The sequence below is a fragment of the Aethalodelphis obliquidens genome, unplaced genomic scaffold, assembly GCF_003676395.1.
Source record: "Aethalodelphis obliquidens isolate GAN/ISIS:26980383/991018 unplaced genomic scaffold, ASM367639v1 scaffold19, whole genome shotgun sequence".
NCBI classification, from domain to species: domain Eukaryota; kingdom Metazoa; phylum Chordata; class Mammalia; order Artiodactyla; family Delphinidae; genus Aethalodelphis; species Aethalodelphis obliquidens.
In genome coordinates, this window is record NW_020837963.1 from 16244486 (window position 1) to 16263571 (window position 19086).

Genomic DNA, 19086 nt, shown 5'->3' on the forward strand with positions numbered 1-19086 from the left:
GTCACAAAAATACACAGGATCACTACTACATTTCAGTCAGTTCTTTTAATTTCATTATTATTTGGGCTTGCATCAATTAACATGACCAAAAGCAAATACTGTTAATTCACTGATCATAATCGAGCATTATGGTCAGAGAAGACTGGTAAGGCAGCCTCACCAAAAAAAAAAAAAAGGAGAAGGAGAAGGAGAAGAAGGAGGAATGTTAGCCTTCTGATATTGACAGGAGGCAGAATAACTTAGTTCAACTTAACTGGAGTTTAAGGACCTCCCCCCGCCCCATCCCCCCCCTTCCCCGCCAAGTGTTCTAATAAAGGCTGCCCAACTCTGCTTCCTATTGAAAGCATCCAAATTATGTGTCTCTGGATGGAGCCATGATGACTCTGGAAAGAACTATTCAACCACTATTGTAGAAATAATTGTCAGTCCTAGAACCCCACCTACACCCAGAAGCAGGAGCTAATAACACAGAAAACCTCGTTCACATTTTTCTTAAAAAGTGAACCTTCTTTTTCTTTCCAATTTCCTTTGTGAAATTAAGAATGCACCCCCTCCCCAATGATTACGATTTGTAAAAATAAAAATTAAACATGCAGAAAAAGTTTAAAGTCAAAAATAATCACTGATAAAAATTAATGTTGACAATCAAAAGAGAAACATTTTAAAATATTTTAGCTGTAGTAAGAGCACTTAAGTTACTGAAAGTAAAAATATAGTAACATAGCATTCAGAAAGCTCATATTATTAATATAATCAACTACTCATCTATCCATTAATTCAAGAAATAGTTATGGAATAATTGAAATTTGCTAACCGTAGAACTTAAATGTTCTCACAAAAAAAAAAAAAGATAAATATGTGAGAAGTTGGAAACGCTTTCACAATGTAGACATATTTCAGATTACTGCGATGTCAACTTTAAATGTCTTACAATTTAATATGCCAATTATACCTCAATAAAGCTGAAAAAGGAAATAAAAATAAAAAAGAAATATCTACTGAGTATCTGTTATGCAGAAAGCTAGCCATGGTAGGATATTAAGATGAATCAGACCCAAATACTACTCTTAAGCAATTTAAAGTTAGGCAAGAATGAACTAGTGAATATATTTTCTCTTCTATTCATTTATTCATTCAAATTCTCATTGAATATTTACCATGTGTCAAGCATTATGATATTTATTTTTTTCCCTTGTAACAAAGACCTTGTCACCACTCATAAGAAACTCCCAGACTGGAGGTACTTAAATAGTTATGTGAGTAAATAGTTATAATAGAAATACAGTGATGCATGCCTTACTGGAGCTGGAGGAATAAAGGATGGCTCAGTGAAGAATCTGGATCAGGGAGAGGATTCAGACATGTAAAATCAGGGACAGGTTATTTTCAAGTTCAGAAATCAGCATGAGCAAAGTAAAAGGGGTGAGCAAATACAGAATTATTTTTATACTCTAGCTGTGACACTGGCTAGAAGATTTTTTCTAATACAAGAGTAACTTATAGATGCCATCTCTAAGAGTTTTACAGTTTTAGCTTGTAAGTTTAGGTCTTTGATACAGATGCCTTTTAAAGAAACAGAATTCTCACAGAACTGGCAAGCACCCTCCCACAGGCCCAGCCAGGGAGAGCAGGGCCCACAGGAAGGGGAGGTGATCAGACTCAGGCACGGGCCACAGACCACAGACTGTGGACAGCCTCGAGTGCCAAGGATGTGGGGCTTTCTAGTGAGCAATGGGAAAACATCAGAAAGGTTAAGAATATGAGAATGATTCATTAGGTAGCTATATTCAGGATAGACTGGAAAGACCTGCTGGGAAGCTATTATAATAGTAGACGAGAGATAATGAGTAGCTGAAGTCAATAGTGGTGATGAGAATGAAGAGCTGAAAAGTGCTGACAGGTCCTACAGGGGTCAAGTGGGATCTGGCCACATGTGACGATGAGGCTGTAAGGGGGAAGAAGTCCAAGGTCAAGTCTTGAGGGGAGGCTGGTATTATTAAGAGAAATAGGGATGGCAAAGAAAAAGATGATGAGTTCTGTTCGGGCCGTATTCCATTTGAGGGGTTAGGAAGATAAAAGAAATCAGTTATCCAGGAAGATGTTAAAGAGTCAAAAGAGGGGCTTCCCTGGTGGCGCAGTGGTTGAGAGTCCGCCTGCCGATGCAGGGGACTCGGGTTCGTGCCCCGGTCCGGGAAGATCCCACATGCTGCGGAGCGGCTGGGCCCGTGAGCCATGGCCGCTGAGCCTGCGCGTCCGGAGCCTGTGCTCCGCAACGGGAGAGGCCGCAACAATGAGAGGCCCGCGTACCGCAAAAAAAAAAAAAAAAAAGAGTCAAAAGAAAGCTGAATATATGGATCTGATATTGCAGAGCAGGCAGAGCAGAGAGAGACCCTTAGGGAGCACTTATCCTTAAGCCTGGCTAAAAGGAAGAATAGGGGCAGACATAAGCAGAAACCCAGGAACCCCTCCCAGCACATACCCCAGATGAAAGAGTTCCAGGCAGCAAAGGGCTATGAGCGGTGGGCACTGAGAACAGACCTTGAGGTGGGGCGACCAGGAGGTCACTAGCATTTTGGGGGTGTGACTTCAGCAGGGGACCAGGGGTATGATGGAGACTGGCGGGATGCTGGAGTTCCCTGTGATGCGGAGTGATGTCAGGCGATAGGATCATAGCTTAGAGGGAAGAGCATCAAGCAACAGTTCTTTTTCTTTTCAGAGTAGAGAAATTTGAGAAAAGAGGGGCAGAGCAAGCAAGTTAGGGCGCTCACAGCCAGATGGTCTGGTCTGTGCTGTTCAATACGGTGTCTGCTAGCCACAGGTCCCAGCAGAAGGTAGTGTTTGAAGCTCAGAAAGGAAAAAGTGTACAGACACTGAGGTGGGGAATGTGGAACGGAAACAGAAATCCCCAAAGTGTCAGCAATGAGGGTGGAATTCTTCTAATTCTATACCCAAGGTACTGAATTTATTTTTTCTTAGAAAATAAAAACCGAACACAGGGTTTGCTGGTGAATCTTGACCAATGCTCTTATCTATCCTCACTGTTAAAGCCCACTGACAGACAGCAGGCCATAATATTATAAATCATAGGAAGATGTGAATGTTAAATGGAGGGTGGGGGGCAGAGATTGATCATAATGAACTACAGTGGCAGAAATGACAAAATTGGGGAGGGGTATACAATAGCCAAGACATGAAAGCAACCTAAATGCCCGTTGACAGGTGAATGGATAAAGAAGACGTGGTATATGGGACTTCCCTGGTGGCCCAGTGGTTAAGAATCCGCCTGCCAATGCAGGGGACACAGGTTCGAGCCCTGGTCCAGGAAGATCCCACATGCCACGGAGCAACTGAGCCCGTGCACCACGACTACTGAGCCTGCGCTCTAGAGCCCACGAGCCACAAGTACTGAAGCCCACGCACCTAGAACCTGTGCTCCGCAACAAGAGAAGCCACCGCATTGAGAAGCCTGCACACCACCATGAAGAGTAGCCCCAGCTCGCAGCAAATGGAGAAAGCCCGCATGCAGCAATGAAAACCCAACACAGCCAAAAATAAATAAATAAATAAAATTAAAAAAAAAAAAAAAAGACGTGGTATATATATACAGTGCGATATTACTCAGCCATAAAAAAGAATGAAATAATGCTATTTGCAGCAACATGGATGGACCTAGAGATTATCATACTAAGCGAAGTAACTCATACAGATTAAGACAAATAAAATATGATATCACTTACATGTGGAATCTAAAAAAATGATACAAATGAACTTATTTACAAAACCGAAACAGACTCACAGATATAGAAAACAAACTTATGGTTACCAAAGGGGAAAGAGATGGGGAGGGATAAATTAGGAGTTTGGGATTAGCAGACACAAACTACTATACAGTACTACTACTAAAATAAACAAGGAACTACTATATAGCACAGGGAACTAGACTCAATACCTTGTAATAAAGTATAATGGAAAAGAATCTGCAAAAGAAAAAAAAATATATATATATATGTATATATATCTGAATCACTTTGATGTACACCTGAAACTAACACAACATTGTAAATCAACTATACTTCAATTAAAAAAACATTGGGGAGGGGTACAAAAAAAAAAGCACAGATTCCTGCCATTTTATGAATTTGGAGAAAGCTGTCCTTAACAATGGCACTCAGGGCAACCACCTTCTATGTAAAGAGAGCTGGGAACAAAAAAATACTTTGTGACACCAATATAGAAACAGTGACCACCAGTTCCTTTCTTACCCTTCTCTACTTCCACATTAGTTACCTTGCTTCCATAGAAAATTGTGGAAAACAGCTCAGCAGAGTGGGAAGAATAGGGGCTTTGGCTTCAAAGAATCTTGGGTCAAATCTGTTTTGTCACCACCAGCGGTGCCACTGGAACAAGTCCAAAGCTTCTAGAGCCTGCTTCCTCACTGGCTAACGAGGGGTGATGGAGTTTGTGGCTGAAGGTCAAGTGTGTTCAGGCACTGCCAGGTAGTGAAGGGCTCAGGGAGCCCTGGTGCTAATCCCTCCTTCCTTCTGACTTGGACTCCACACAGTGCAGTGCCGGGTGTGGTCTACCCAGAGGCACTTCCTGGCTCTCAAAGTACAGCCCTGTGCAACAGCTTGGGCGGAGAGAGGCGAGCACTCCTCTTGGCGCTGCCCCGAGACCTGCCACACCATCATTTTTCAACAAAACCAACATGCAATTTTGTTCATGAATTTATGTTCCAAGTAATGTTCACTTAATTGGTGTTGAGTTCCCTTAAAATTAGATTGTACAACTCAATTTTCAACTCTATCCAAGTAAGTGTAGGCCTTACAACACAGGCTGAACACAAAGGCAGAAGGGGAAAACAGTTCCTATCTTCTGTGCTCAGCCACTCAAGTCATTTTGACAGCAGGGCAGCTCTCTGATTTATACACTGATTCTGCCCTTACTGAATTCCAGTTTATTTCCTGTAGCATAATTAGTAATGATGATGACTATTTAGGTAATGAGAAGAAAATTTGGGCTTCCCTGGTGGCGCAGTGGTTGAGAGTCCACCTGCCGACGCAGGGGACACGAGTTCGTGCCCCGGTCTGGGAAGATCCCACATGCCGCAGAGCGGCTGGGCCCGTGAGCCATGGCCGCTGAGCCTGCGCGTCCGGAGCCTGTGCTCCGCAATGGGAGAGGCCACAACAGTGAGAGGCCTGTGTACCGCAAAAAAAAAAGAAAAAAAGAAGAAAATTTATGAGGCTCTGGACCAAAGGTAATGATGAATCTTCTTTCTCCCTTTCATCATGAACTCAAAAGATATGAGTCAACTACAGAAGAAACAAGGTCCACGTAAGCTAAAAAAGAAACTCGGAGTTCCTAGTCAAACACAGGATACACAAGCTCACACTGGCAACTGCTTTAGAGACCTGTCTTTGGAGTTAGTTTCCTTACAGGAGCAAGACATGATGCTCAAAGTAAGTACTCAAATTCAAAAGAAAAGAGTATTTTGGTAGAACGCATAAGAACAGGTGTAAACTGAAATATATTGGAACGATTTTTAACAGTTTAGTTTGAAAGAACCTAAAGTAAAAATTAAGAAAAAAAAAACAGACTACAAAAAGAGGAATAGCAGCTAAGGGAGGACATTCTCAAACTAACTGTGGCTTATGATCTAGAATTTATGTTCAAACGTATCTTCAAAAAACAGTAGTTTCAGGAATTCCCTGGTGGTTCAGAGGTTAGGGCTCCAAGCTTCCACTGCAGGGGGCACGGGTTCAATCCCTGGTAGGGGAACTAAGATCCCCGCGTGCTGCACAGCACGCCCAAAAAAAAAAAAGAAAGACAATATATATTACCTTAATTAAAAATTACTTTAAAATAAAAAAACCGTAGTTTCATAAATAATGTCAGTTGTACAATATACAAATTAAAGGCCTTGAATCATCACTGAACTCAATACTAATGCATATCCTGGTTTTAAAATAGTTTAAAAAACTAAGATTTGTATAAATGGAGGAAGGTGTGACTTGGAGGGAAAATGCCAAAACCAGAGGGGTGTGTATATTGTAATTGTTGTTTAGGGGCAATGGACATTTGTTGCTTTACAACATCGATATATTTTCATAAAATAAAATTTCTTCCTTTTTAAAAACTGTATACTTTTAAGCACTTTTATTAAAGCTGTGGGTGTGATAAAGTGCTCCCATGAATTTAGTGGGTGGTAAAAAAGCAAAGGTCTCCAACGCTGAATTTTTATAGTTCCAGTTGCTTTTAGAAGTCTGGGCACATGAGGACAGAAAAGCTGATGAAATATATCCAGTCGTCCCTTGGTATCTGCGGGGGATTGGTTCCAGGTTCCCCTCTCGAATACCAAAATCGAAGGACGCTCAAGCCCCTTATTTAAGATGGCCTAGGAGGGGCTTCCCTGGTGGCGCAGTGGTTGAGAGTCCACCTGCCGATACAGGGGACACGGGTTCGTGCCCCGGTCGGGGAAGATCCCACATGCCGCGGAGCGGCTGGGCCCATAAGCCATGGCCGCTGAGCCTGCGCGTCCGGAGCCTGTGCTCCGCAACGGGAGAGGCCACAGCAGTGGGAGGCCCGCGTACCGCAAAAAAAAAAAAAAAAAAATGGCCTAGGACAGCTGGCCCTCTGTATCCTTGGATATGAAATTCTCGAATATGAAACCCGCCGACTATAATGCAGGTAGTTTTACTCTGTTTATAGTATAGACTCTTCATACGTTCTGATTTAGATCCACGTCTGTGACATCAACTATGAAGCCTCTCCCCACTTGTGACATGAGTTGATATTAATTACATGTGGCTGACCTTGAATTATTCCATTTCATGGTCTACACAAGGATCTTAAATTCAATGGTTGTGTTGAGAAAAATCTCTAAGTCAAAGACTAAACTAGTCACTATACTGCTCTTCTTATTCTCTTAAAATAGCATGTCTTTCTGACGCAGGTCATTTACTTAATTTTTCAAGAAAATGTAAATATTTGAATTGAGATTGAAGAAATTAATTACAATTCCATTTAATCTGGCATTTCAGCTGGCAAGACCATTTAGTTATATTGGATCTTGACAAACTCTCCGATTAATGGCAAGAATAGGAATGGCTGGCAATGACAAGATGTGTGGCTGACTTTTGGTCCTCTGGTAGCAGAGAGCAACCCTTTCAGGACACAGTTGCCTACTACGTGTAAAGTCCAATTGGTATAACTACACTCTGTTTTCATGGAGAAGGCAGTGGATTCCAGGACTCTGACAAATCTCAAGTGAGAATTCTATGGGCCAAGCTTTAATAGTTGCCCTGTTTTCTCCTATGAGCATCATGGTTTGTGTATTTGAAGATGAAAAAATTCTGGAAAGTGAGAATGGTTACTTAAAAGTCTTGGGTGACCAAGGGGGATGGGGCAAAGGACGGTGACGGTGTTGGAGGCCGACTGGCCCCAGTAGCAGACGCAGGCAGGGTAGAGAGAGAGGTCATTGGTTAAATGGGCAAAGAGGAGCAGACCAGAACACCATGGTCAGCCTGGGGACTTGCCACACAAAGGGCTAGCCTTGCCAGCACTGCCCAATGGGACAACCACGAGCCCGATGGACCTGCCCACAGAGTAGGGGCCATACCTCTGCACGTGCCAATATTTTCGCTGCAAAAATGCAACTAACCAAGCAGCTGAAACCGAACCACAGTTTCCAGAGATGTACTTACATAGGAGCAGTTCAATTAAGTCAAGGTAGGGAAAAGATGAATGCATTTGACCTAATCACAGCCTGGTGATGAATATTTAAAATCAAAATATATTGGAACCAAGACATTTTTAGGAATTATAGCCAAATTTCATTATTGCCATGACTGATAATAACCACTGGTTTTTGTTGGTTTGCTCGTTTTAATATCTATCAGATAATCATTACTATTAGGAATCAGGAGGTAAGGATTTTAGCTCTAATTCTGCCTATAAGTAGTTGGGTTACCTTAGGCAAATCACCTCTCCATGAGTTGCAGTGTCCTCACCTCCAAGAACACTGGACTAGATGATCCCCCAGAGTCCCTTCTAGTAACAATAGTTCTATGACCTAAGTAACTGCTAACCACACTCCTGGGTTTTCAACAACATGACAGAACTGTCAGGCTGTTTGTTCTATAGTCATTACATCTGACAGATCGTTTATACATATTAACTGTCCATGATCTCATGCAGGTTTACGTGAGACAGTGGGCATCTAAAATAAATGGGAAGCATCTTACATATTAGAAGTTTCTTCCTTTAGGCCTTAGGTTGAATGAATGAGTCTAAAGAGAGCTAACACCCTAAAAGAAACAGCCCACAACCTCCATTTGCAGCAACTATCAAAGGAATAAGTATTTATGTTTAATCAATAACCCTCTCAGCTCAAGCAAGATACTCCCATTATCCAAACTTGCTACTACGTGAAGGTGGTTCCAACTGTCCCTTGAGCCGAAGCCTGCATAACTGTCTGGCTCATAGAGAGGCCAAGGTTAATGCTGGAATCAATCAGACACACAGCTTCACCTTCACTTGCTCTGCTCACCCAATGACGGCAAAGAGAAAAGTTGCAGATGGTCACAAAGGTAGAGAAGAGATATAAAGGACTGTCAGGGGATCCCCAGACTCCCTGGAGAGAGGAGATGATAAAAGATGCCATCAGACAGACAGGCACCGCAAAGGGGAAAAGATCAATTACCCCAACTCCTAGAATTCTGAGTAGAGCTGAAGGAACTGACAAGCCAGGCACATAAGTAAAGTAAAGGAATGGAAAACAAACAAAAATCCTAAGTCTTCCCAACGGCTGGACATCTACTAAGATAAAATATGTAGTAGGAGGTAGACAAATATCTACTGGGAATCCACCAAGTGCCAAGCATTACTCAAGGCACTGGGGTCACCATGGCAACAAGAGTCTCTGCCCTCAAGGACCCTGACTTTGCAACCTGGTCTGTGGAAAGAGAAGCAAAGGCGAGGGGAAGTGTAGACAAAGCACTGACAGGGAGACTCTTCTTCAAGTGATCATATGAATTCAATCGATCATGCATAGGGCTTAGACAGAACCACTAAGCAAAAAACTATAATTGCCTGTTAGAGCCAGAAAGGATATTGGAACCCAAGGAGTCTAAGCTGGCCCACTTCAGAGACACTGGAGAGCAAGGAGAGTCAGAGGGAAGGACACTGAAATTTCCTTTATTGATTAAGCATTCCACCTGACCCATGTCAGCATCATCCCAGACAGCAAGGTGGCTCTGAGCTCACAAGTCTCAAGAGATGCAGGAGTTGAAGATGGTATCGCAAGGCAGCGATACCTTGTGATATCTGAAGACAGCCCAATGCCAGGGAAGCACATTAAATCATCACTGGGGAGGATGTTTGAGGGCCAAGATTGTGAGTTAAGGACTGAGGGGCTGTCCGAGTAGGCAAGTGCCCTAGGGAGCAGAGGTCTCTCTCTGTGGAGGGTCCCCTTTGCCCCTGCTCTTCATGTGCAGGAGACAGAGAACCTCTGAAGGCCCCTGACAAACTTCCTATGTAAATATTTGCATTTTCATAATATGAACCGCACATGTGCACGCCCACTCCTATTTCTTACCCAACCACAAATTCCAACCACTGAAACCTTAAGGCAATTTGTTTTTTAATGTTTTCCTATTATATTTCATCTACTTCAGGGACCACAGCCTTCCTCTGTAAAGGAGCAGATGATAAATCTTTTAGGCTTTTAGGCTTTTTGGGTCATGCAGGCTCTTCCGCAAATACTCAACTCTGCCACCAAAGTGTGAAAGCAGTCAGGTCATATGTCAAGGAGCAGCAGAGGCTATGTTCCAATAAAACTGTCTTTACAGAAACAGGCCACAGATGGGATCTGGCCAATAGGACATCATTTACTGACCTCAGATCGACATCATTTCTCATCATCTCTGTCCTTAATCCCAGAAATTCAGTATATTACTCCAGAGATACCCATCCTCAAATCATCTTATTGCTCTAACATGAGTTATCTTAACTGAGTTTTCTGTCAAGCTACAGAATGCAAAAATATTTTCATAGTTATTTGGGAAGACATTAAGGGAATATAATGTCTTACAGATGCATTGTCGTTTTGAATGACTATTCCCAGTCAACAGGAGGAAAGAGAGTTGAGCAAAGAACATTAACAATGACAAACATTTGCTTGTCTCACCAACAGCAAGTACCATTAGTGAGAACATACAGATAGGGTTCCAAACTTTCTTCACACCTAAACATATGGATTCACTGCTTCAACCAAATAAGCAATGATTCTAGAAGTCATCGTGACAGCACCAGACTGAAGACAAGCCTTCATCTGATGGAATGTCACAAAGACAGCATGATAATGCCTCCTGAGGGTCTGAATTTTGGATACAATTCTTGTGTTCATCTGCATAGTCATTCAGTAGCTCAACAAATTTAGATTCGGCCAGGTGAATCTCAGCCCTATACAGGAGCATCTTCTGATGGTTCACCTTTGCCAAGAAGGGACATTGGGTACATTTCCCAAACATGCGGAGCATTCCTTCAAAGTGCCAAAGAACGTGGACGATTTACAATGAGAGCTTCGTTAATTTGAGGCATCTTAAGGCTGGAAGGGCAGGAAAGTCTTGGCTCAATTTTTTTAAAACCACCTAATTGTTAAGACTCACCTACTTTCACACATAAAAAGACATTTATATATATATATTTCTTTTTTTATTAATTTTTATTGGAGTATAGTTCCTTTACAATGTTGTGTTAGTTCCTGCTGTACAGCAAAGTGAATCAGCTATATGTATACATATATCCCCTTTTGGATTTCCTTATTTCTTAAGAGTTCTTCAGGTTACCTGGAGAATATTCTATATTAAACATTTGAAAAAAGGATGGCACATTAAAAACCTGGTGGGTTTTATAGCTATCGCTTCAAATAAGCCTATCCAAAAGGCATTCATGAGATTATTTTCTTTGAGCAGAGAGTGTTCATCGCTTCAACCTCCCTCCCTACCCTCAATATCGATGATTCATTGCACGAGTTAAGCCTCAAACTGAAGCTGCAAAGAATTCCTAAAGGCATTGGTACTAAAATTAAGCCCCATGGGGAGTCAGCTGTCAATCTGCTCATTACTTCTGCTTTTTCTTCTGGCTGCAGTAACTCAATGAGGGTTGATTTTCCATTTAGGCAAGGTATGAAGAAAAGAAAAAACCTACAACCTCCCAAATTAGATACTGAACAGTGCTGCAACCAAAGGCCATCAATCATTACCTCATCTTTCCTAACCAAACAATAAATCCAAAAGATTTTTCCTCTTGCTTTCTTATATTTTTAAGTCAACTTTGAGGTAAGGTTTTTCAATAATAAAATACACATATTTTAAGGGTACAGTTCAATGAGTTTTGACAAATGTGTGCAGCTGTGTAACCGCTGTGCCAATCAACCTATTTCCACCACCAAAGTTCCCTTTTGCGCCTCATCCAGCCCATCCTTCCTACCTCCACCCCAGACCCCCGTCCCTCCCAGCCACTGCTCTGCTCTCTTTGAATTCGTTTGTGTACTTAAAACCCTACCCGTGGGGGCTTCCCTTCCCCGGTGGCGCAGTGGTTGAGAGTCTGCCTGCCGATGCAGGGGACGTGGGTTCGTGCCCCGGTCCGGGAGGATCCCACATGCTGCGGAGCAGCTGGGCCCGTGAGCCATGGCCGTTGAGCCTGCGCGTCCAGAGCCTGTGCTCCGCAACGGGAGAGGCCACAACAGTGAGAGGCCCGCGTACAGCAAAAAATAATAAAAAAAAAACAACCCTACCCGTGGGCTTTGACTTAGGGGAAAATAGCAATACTCCAACGCTCCTTTCAGATGTCCCAGGACCATGACTTTTGTATATAAGGTGTTTATTCAACTTCACAGAGAAAACCCTCGAGTAGCAAATACTACTACAAATGCATTCATTCAAATATATATTAAGAGGCACTGTTCTAGGTTTGAAGGATTGAAAGAGAAAAAGATGAGGCCCATCACTGCAAAGACAACCATGCTCACATAACTACAGCACAAGTGTGATTTGGGCTTAATGCAGGGGGTGGGCAGGGGATCCGGTAGAAATGGAAAAAGGAGCACCTCTATCTGTCTGGGGAAGCCAGGAAAGATTTTTTTCAGAAAAAGACGGCATTTTAACTCCAAGGTAAGGACACAGCATATGCAAAAGCACAGAGTTCTAGATGTGACAGAATGAGGGGTGGTTAGGAAGAGGGACCAGAGCCTGGAGCTGCCAGCAAGTGACTCCAGTATCTCTGTAAAAGGTGATAATAACAGCACCTACCTCATAGGTTGTTCGGACTGAAATACATTAACACACGGAGCGCACTTAGAACAGTGCCTGGCATGCCTCTTCCAGGTACGATCGCCATCTTAGGAGGCAGGAAGGAGAAGGCTGGGTCCCAGGCAGGGTGGTGGGGTTGCAGCAGTGCTAACTAGTCAACCGATTAAGCACAGTCCTCCCCCCAGGCTCTGAGCTCAATGGAGAAGCAGATGACGAAGCAGGTGGGGGTTAAAACATGAGCTCCGCCACATGGCTCGAAAGCAAGACTGGAGGAAAGAGCCAGGCCCCGAAGCCCAAAGGCACTTCTTCCTCCTTCCCCTTCTGGTCCTAATGATCAGAGAGCTGTCCCCGCAGGCTGGAAAAGGCCAGGTCACTAGGTGGCAGCAGGTGCAGCGAGCAACACAAGACCCCAAGGAGGGTGAACAGGTCTGAGAGATGGGAGAGTGGGGGAGAGGCGGAGGAAGGGGGAAGGGTGGGGTGGGGGGAACACAGGCCAAGCAGGGCCCCATCTTCTCCTCCTTCCCACTCTTAGCAAGGGGTTTAGAGGAAGGCCGAGGCCCCCTGGAGAAGGCAGAAGTGGGAGTTCTTATTTTGTAGGAAGAGATGAGATTCCAAGGAATGGAACAGTGGCCCCTCCCTTCCGTTACACAGAGCCTGGATTTTATCTGGGAGGTGATAGGGCTCATGAAGACTTCACAGGAGAGAGGCATCCCAATCACAACTGCATTATCATTCTTATTTTGAACCATTTTAAAGAATATAATTCAGTGGCATTAAGTACATACATAATGTAGTGGAACCATCACCACTGTCTATTTCCAGAACTTGTTCATCATCCCAAACAGAAACTCTATAGCCATTAAACAGTAACTCCCCACCATCCCCTCCCCCGAGCCCCTGGTGGCCTCTATTCTGCATTTTGTCCCAAGGAACTACCTATCTAGGTACCTCGTGTAAGTGGAATCATATAACACTTGTCCTTTTGGGTCTGGCCTATTTCACTATGCATGTGTACCAAGGTCTGTCCATGTTAAAGCAGGTATCAGAATTTATCCCTTTTTATGGCTGAGTAATATTCCACTGTGCATTATTTTTAACAGCTCCCCTGGCAGCAGAGTGGGGATGAATTGGCAGGGGTTCAGCTGAAAGGGAAGGGTGGGCAAGGCTGGAATGAAGGCCATGAGGATGGAGGAAAAGGGAAGAGAAAATGAAGAGGACTTGGAGATAGGATGGAAGTAGAGAGGGGAGACCAAGGGAGGAATGAGGGAAAGACCCCCAGTCTCCAATTCAGACCACTAGTGGAGGTAGCATTTTTGAGGAGAGGGGCTCTGATGAAAAGCAGCGAGGGGTCTGGAGGTTACAGAGATGACCCAATACTCTCTGTGTCTTGAAATTTTCTAACTACGGAAGTCCTGACTTCCATGTGAAACTCAGACAACTATTGGGAAACTAGCTTTACTGCATACTTTTATTTATATGAAGTTATATTTCACCTAGCCAATTATTAGACAACAAAAAAATAGGTATTTTCATTAATAGGCCCTCTAGAAAAAAATGAAGGTGGGGAAGAGAACTATGAATCACAAATGTTTAAGTTTGAATTAATCAGTAAGGATTAATCACAAATCGCAATCACAAATGTTTAAGTTTCTAGAGGTTAAACCTTAGCAGTTTAAACCTCCCATTCTTAGCACCTCTGAAAAGCTACAGTAAAATACTTGTAAGGGGTTGTGCGGGGCCAGAGTGATTATTATTAGATCATCACATTGTCAAATAAGGACTGTCTCTGGGCCCCCAGCCATTTCTTGCCTCGTAAATTCCTTTCTCAATCAACACCGGGCTGTGATAGAATCAACGCAGGGAGATGCTAGATTCACCACCTCTCCCTTGGTTACTTATTCATCGAGCACCTTCTTCCTCTGTATAAACAGACACATCTTTAGATGGTTCATGGCAGGCACTCCTTTATTAAAAGTGTACACTTACTCTCTTTTTATCTCAACTAAAATAATTCAACTTTCCAAGGAGCCCCAAATTGAAATGTGAGGTTATTATGGATTATCCAAATCCTTATATCCAAGACGGTGCACGAAGCATGTAAGCTGGCTGCAAGGAAAAAAATTAAGCAATTTAGGATACAATGTTCCCCCTACTCTCACCAAGTACCCTCAAAGCAAAAAACACTGTAAAAATACAAGCTCTATGTCAGAAAAAAAAAAGATTCATTTTATTTAAAAACATTACATGTAAATGACTTCTGTTAAAAAAAAAAAAAGCTTTCTTGTTTAATATGAAAGCTTAAAGGTCCCATCATCAAATAAGGAACAATTTACTTCCAAAACCATTTTTTAAATTATGTAACCTTTTCAGAATATTAATACATATTCTAAATATAGCATGTGCGTGTGGGGATATATACGTGTCATGATCTGTTAGTATATTTTTATATATAGGCCACATAAGATCCAATTCATTTTTTTTTGAAAATAACAGAGACGGACAATTCTTACATCTTAAACTGGTTTTGTTATAGAATTATTGCAATTTTATCTCCATCACATCGAATACATTCAATTTTAGGGGAAGTAAAATATTTAGTTTTTTAATACATTTTTTTATTTTTATTTTTATTTATTTTTGGCTGCGTTGGGTCTTTGTTGCTGTGCCCAGGCTTTCTCTAGTTGCGGCGAGCAGGGGCTACTCTTTGTTGCAGTGCGCAGGCTTCTCATTGTGGTGCCTTCTCTTGTTGCGGAGCATGGGCTCTAGGTGCGTGGGCTTCAGTAGTTGTGGCTCACGCGCTCAGTAGTTGTGGCCCACGGACTTAGCTGCTCTGCGGCATGTGGGATCTTCCCGGACCAGGGCTCGAACCCGTGTCCCCTGCACTGGCATGCGGATTCTTAACCACTGCGCCACCAGGGAATTCCGAAGTAAAATATTTAAGTCATATTTTTAAACAATTGATAGTCAGAATATCTGAATTAATCAGTAATGACCAACACTTAAGAATAATCTCTACCAACGCCTTTCGCAATATCCTTTTTGGTTGGAATAAAGTCATCCTCAAGTACTTTGGATTTGAGTAAGTTGGTATTGTTATTCACAATATGTGAATATTTAATTTTTTTTAAGTACACATGTATAGACATATTACCTAACTAAAACTACTTAAAACATAAAAATATGTATCTTTATAGTACAGAATACTTATTTTCCAAAGCTAGCAGTTCAGTTAAATAAAGTAATTGATAAGTCTTATTTGGTGAAAATTGCTATCCCAATTCAGTAAGGCCTTTCCCAAATAGCCATGTACTATCCTGTTAACTTAAGTCTATTTAATCTACCAATAACTTACTGAGTTTCAGCTTTCATTTCATTTGTGAAAAAAATTCTCAATAACATCTTTCTTAGAATAGTCATAAAATGTATCTAAAAACAGGAGTTAATATTTTCTAAATTACCCAAACTCTATCTTGAGTTTAAAACAGTCTGATTTAACAAGCATTCATTTTTTTAAGTATTGATAGAAAACAAATTAAAATAGAGTCAGGCCAGCAAATAAAACTGAGGGGATTTTAGAAGCCACCTCTATATGGCCCACCTGTATTAGGTCATGCCTGTTAGCAAGCATGTGTTTTCAATCACCAAATGGTAGTTTTCTATATCTCACATTACTGAGCTTTTGTCAGTCTGTTCTTATGAGTACCTTTAATAACACGGTTAATCTATATCTGCTTAATTCAAGATATTTTAGCAGAAGAAATGGTAAGCATATTTCAAATCTCTATGCCAGTTATACTATGACAGAGCTTCCTTGTTCCTGGTTCTATGGTTCTACTAAACTCAATGACTCTTACCAACAGAGAAAATAGCTGTTTCCTTGCTTTATGTGTATTATGACACTTTTCACAGAGACATAATAATAGTAGAAATAAAACAACAAATACAGATTTAAATGAAAATGGATGTCTCATCAGCCATTAGCCAATGTAGGTCACAGGAATCAGATTACATTGGTTTGTTGAGATAGCCGGTCTATTTCGGAAAATAATTCTCTAATGCTCTCAAGATATTGAGTAACTTAAAATGAAACAAGGTCGAATTTAACTTACATTAAAGGAGGGAAGAAGTAGCAAAGCCTTAAAGAAATTCAAATCTAAGGTGATTTACAGTGAGCCACTGGTACAGCTGCAAATTCAATTCCAGCTTCCACCAGAACTCCTGTCCTTCAAATGATTGCTTGAATTGTCGCAATTCCTCCGTTTCCCAGTCTAATTTGGAATATCAATGAAACCACAGAACCAGACTCACACACAACACAATTTCCTGAGGAAGTCATTCTACAGCTAACATCACTGAACACAAGTGCTGTCTCTTAGTCTAGTCCGTTTGTTTTGCTTTAGCTGATGGGAAACATTCCGAGGGCTCTCAGGGCCAAAAGGACTATGCATTTTTAAAATGCCATCTATCCCTGAAGCTGGATTATAATAAGCAGATAAAGAGACAGGGACATTGTGAAAACAATTTGAAGAGATTTTTCTTTCTGTCCATCAAACCAGAATGGGGCAATACACCATCCAGGTGACCCTTCCCAATTATATGGCTTCTTTCATAATCTGATTGCCTTTTGCATTAAAAAAAAAAATCAGCTTTATCCACAAGATAAAATATCAAATACACTGGGAACACCAACTCCTTTTATCTTGAATGTAGTTAGCAAAACACTAATGCAAAACTGCTCTATTCCACAAATCAGCAAGTCATCATTTGTGAGATCAACCAACCAATGGTTTATTTAACACCCACTATGCACCAGGCACTGGAGCAGATGATGTGGCCTATGGTTACTTATCCAATCTTTTTTTTGTCATGCCCTGGCTCGAAGCCCACACTCTAGCCACTTTGAGGCACTTACACTTCTCTAAAAGCAATGTGCCTCTCTCACCGCTAAGCCTTTGCACGCACATCATTCTCTTAGCTTGGGATGCTGTCCCTCCCATTTTTAGTATGGAAAAATTCCGTCCAAATGTCCATCACCAACTCGAAGAAGGCTCCCCTCATCCCTCTAGCTGGGTTAGATGCCACTAGTATGTTCTCTAAGGACCCTTTCTATAATGATCATAGTCTATTTACTTGTGTCTCCCCCACTGGAAAGTGAGTTCCTTAAGGGCAAAAACCTACACACACCCCATATTTGGCCAACCAAGGGGTTCAGTGGCCTCCTCTTTCCCTGCTGTCTCCTTTCCTTAGTACCTAAGCAATGGCTGGCATTCAGTAAGTGCTCAATAAATGCTTGCAGAATGAATGAAAACTGATAGAAACCAGGCCATTTTTGAAAAATTAAGGATATATGGTCACCAGTATTCGTAGCCAATTCAGAAATCATGAGCATGATTAGATTCATGCATTTAACAGTATGCTTTCATTTACCTCTTCCCAGAACAGTAAGTTCATTAAAGGAAAGAGTTACTATGTTGGTAACTAAACTTAGATGTTAAACTAGTACTTCAACAAAATAATCTGAATCTATGCCTCATAAAGTCCACTGGAGGCTGAGCAAATCAGTGCCTGGGGGGTTTGGTTCCAAGGTAAATATCTGCAAAAAGCTCCCTGGGTGATTGTGATGTCAACTGAGGGTTGAGAGCCACTGATAATTCCTTATTCTAACTAAAAAGGGCTCTAATAATCTACCCCCAAACAGGCACTCTCGAACACTGCTCTTGAGAGAACAAATCAGTAGGAGGGGGATGCGTCATTATCTAATAAAGCTACTTATGATTTTACCTTCTACCCAGTGTTTCCACTTCTAAGTATTCACTCTGAAAATACACCTCCATAAATACAAAATAACATGTTCACAGGTAATTCATTCATTTCACCATTATTTGCAATAGCAATATGCTGGAAAACAAATCATCTGAATTCCCATTTATGGAAACAAATTGATTTCTATTCCCCCAATGAGTAGCATGTGGTCGTACAAAAGAATGAGAAAGACAGCTATGAACTGTTTTAGAATGACAGCCAGGTTATACTGTCAGGTGAAAAGAAAGCAAGGTGAAAGATTAAGAAGGGGAGTAAGAATATATATTTGCTTATTTCTACAAAAACAAATTCAAAAGAATAAACCAATTAATGTAAACGGTCATCAGTAAGTGGAGGGGTGGCAACGGAGAGGAAGGATGTGCAGGTGCGGCCTCTCTCAGTATATCTTTTATACAGTTGTGACTTTTGAGTCCTGTGAACATTTTACATATCCCCCAAAATAATTAAATCAGAGAATTAGAAAAAAAAATCAACCCTAAAATTAAATATAAACAGAAACAAGTGAACTGAACTCAGATGGACAATATAACTGCATTCATATAACTACTGGGCATAAAGACTGTACACACTTAGTGGGATACATTTTTTAATAATAATGGTATCTGCCAAGCAATCTTTTTAAAAAAATATTTATTTACTATTTATTTATTTTGGCTGCCCCGGGGTCTTAGTTGTGGCACTTGGGATCTTCACTGTGGCATGCAGGATCTAGTTCCCCAACCAGGGATCGAACCCGGGCCCCCTGCACTGGGAGCGTGAAGTCTTACCCACTGCACCAGGGAAGTCCCTGACAAGCAATCTTGAACTTTACTTAGTTGGTTTATGGTTGGTATTCATGGCAGTGCCATAGTAATTCTGAAACTATTTTGTAATATATACTACATGCTAGAAGAAGCAATTATATTGATGTTGTTAGGAAACAGGATTTTCCCACTGTGGGAAAAGGGAGGTAAAA

General features: G+C 41.6%; 1 protein-coding gene across 10 annotated transcripts in view; it reads right to left on the bottom strand.

Annotated features, from left to right (window-relative positions):
* Positions 1–19086, bottom strand: part of RNF152 (ring finger protein 152) — an 81459-nt gene that overhangs the window by 8700 nt on the left and 53673 nt on the right. Inside the window, exon 1 of one of the 10 annotated variants that reach the window (XM_027118671.1) lies at positions 4288–4573. The exons of 8 other annotated variants lie outside the window; for them this stretch is intronic. The gene's annotated coding sequence lies outside the window, so the exon portion shown is untranslated. Of the gene's footprint in view, positions 1–4262; positions 4574–19086 lie in introns of those variants that run through there. One more of the 10 variants, XM_027118679.1, reaches the window with a different exon arrangement.